The following is a 2,688-nucleotide window of genomic DNA, read 5'->3' on the forward strand; positions in this document are numbered from 1 at the left end:
CTCTACCTGGCTTGAGTGCTCCCACAGTTCATTCAAGGATTGAAAGAGCAATCCTGTGACTTTGTGGGTTCCTAAACCCAGCAGTGCAGTGTGAGGCACAGATGTCTATCCCAAAAGATGCCATTGTCCAGAGCTACCCCAGGTCTTGGCCTGCATTCGTCCATGGAAACTGTTTTGCCACTCAGAACTTGGGCTGAACAGTCTCTTCACCTGATGACTTAATCATGCTCAAGTCAAGGCCTAATGTAATTAATTAATTTATTATATGAGGGTCTATCCTGAGTCTTTTGACACTCCCCATTCATCCCTGTCTTAGAGTGTAGAGATTACGAGCACTTGCCATTACACCCAGTCTGTTTTTTTTTTTTTTTTCAAGATGGAGTCTAAATGTATGTAGCCCAGGCTGTCCCATACATTCTGGCTATAGTTCTTAGTTCTCAGTGTTGAGGTTCCAGGTGTGAGCTAAGATGCCTAGCTTCACTAGGAGTCTCTGTTGTCAATGTGTAATGAGTGACACAATAGGAGCTCATTCCACTATTTCTTTAGATAAGGTGATTTTCCTAGAAATAAAAATAAAAAAGATTTGATCTCTAGTTAGGCATGGTAGAGCATGCCTTTAATCCAAGCACTAGGGAGACAGGGGTTGTCAGATCTCTGTGTTTGAGACTAGCCTGATCTAACATGGCTTGTTCCAACAGGACAGCAAGGGTTATGTAGACAGACCCTGTCTAAAAATTAATAAATGAAAATAAAATATTGCCAAAAAAAAAAAAAGAATTGAGGCTCTGATACAATGGTGAAAGCATAGCAGGATGGCAAGATCACAAGCCTGATCCAGAGCTAATGATCTAGAATTAAGGTGAAGCACCAAGGGCATTGGTACACAGAGCTGGACCCCCAGCAGGGATGCTGGTGACAATTGCCTTAGCTTTACTCTCCCTACCTCATTCACAGAGACTGCCCATGTCAAAGGTCAGGTTTCCTGGGAGAATCCAGAGTAATACAGGACCCCTTTCAAACCCACACAGGTATGCTCCAAGCTCCTCATACCACTCTCAGTTAACCAATACAACCAAGAATAGGATTGGATTGGAGTGAGAGTCATTTCTCATCTTAAAGTGCTTGGCTTTAAAAAAAAAAAGTCACTGGCGTCCATCCACTGACTTGCATTAACACTGCATGGGCCCAGCTAGACCACCTTACATCCCAGGAAGATGTCACTGTAATGACAGTCATCAGGATCAAACCATGGGCCAGTGGGAAAAGTGTGTTCAGCACTTATGCTGCCTGAGGGGAATTTTGGTGTCCATTTTCTACCCTTTTACATATGACTTAGTTATCCACAGCGTGGGTTCCCAATATCTTTCATTGACCAACCTGAGTCTCTGTACAACTTCACAGCCAAGGAATGATAACATCTCATTGGGAGATGGGTATTCCACAAAGTTAATTGCCCCATAAACTTTAAGAGAGTTGTCTTGAAGCATATTGGCTTGGAGGTATTTGTGATGACATGAGAAATATACAATTTCTCCCTGGAAGTACCTTAGACTTAGGTTAACAGAAAGGAACCACGAGTTATGAGAGTCCTCAACAAGTACTCACCAGGTGCTGCTCCCCTACAGCTGTGTGGACGTAAAACATCTGGCTTTTCCTCGATTCTTAGCACAACTCCTAAGAATGCTTTTAGGTCTCTGGAATAAGAGCTGCCGTTGTTGCTAAAGTGATGACTAGGAATCCCTTGGTAGCTTCAAGATGTAGACTGATTGCAGAAAAGAATAAGCGTGATTAGAAGCTTTGGTCACTGACCATACGAAGCCTAAGAAGAAGGAAGACCAAGCCGGGCGTGGTGGCGCACACCTTTAATCCCAGCACTCGGGAGGCAGAGGCAGGCGGATTTCTGAGTTCGAGGCCAGCCTGGTCTACAAAGTGAGTGCCAGGACAGCCAGGGCTACACAGAGAAACCCTGTCTCGAAAAACCAAAAAAAAAAAAAAAAAAAAAAGAAGAAGAAGGAAGACCAACATGTGGATGCTTCGGCGCTTTGTAGAAGGGTGAATAAAATACTCACAGGAGGAAATATGGAGACAAAGTGTGGAGCAGAGACTGAAGGAAAGGCCATCCAGAGACTGCCCCACTTGGGGATCCATCCCATATACAGCCACCGCATCCAGACATTATTGTGGATGCTGGGAAGTGCTTGCTGATAGAAGCCTGATGTAGCTGTCTCCTGAGAGGCTCTACTGGAGCCTGACAAATACAGAGGAGGAAGCTCTCAGTCAACCATAGGACTGAGCTCTGAGATCCCCGATGGAGGAGTTGGAGAAAAGACTGAAGGAGCTGAGGGGATTTGTAGCCCCATGGAAGGAGCAACAATGTCAACAGGCCAGACTCTCCCTGGAGGTCCCGGGGATTGGACCACCAACCAAAGAATACATATGGAGCAACATATGGCAGTGACCACATATATGGCAGAGGATGGTCTTGTTGGATATTAGTGGGAGGAGAGGCCCTTGGGTCTGAGGGTGTTCGATGCCCCAGTGTAGGGGGATGCCAGGGTGGGAAGACAGAAATGGGTGGATGGGGGAGTGCCCTCAGAGGCAGGGGGAGGGGGAACAGGCTAGGGGATTTCTGAAGGGGAGACCTGGAAAGGGGAAAACATTTGAAATGTAAATAAAGAAAATAACCAA

The sequence above is a fragment of the Mus caroli genome, unplaced genomic scaffold (genome assembly GCF_978045245.1).
Source record: "Mus caroli unplaced genomic scaffold, Mus_caroli_1 scaffold_18, whole genome shotgun sequence".
NCBI lineage: Eukaryota > Metazoa > Chordata > Mammalia > Rodentia > Muridae > Mus > Mus caroli.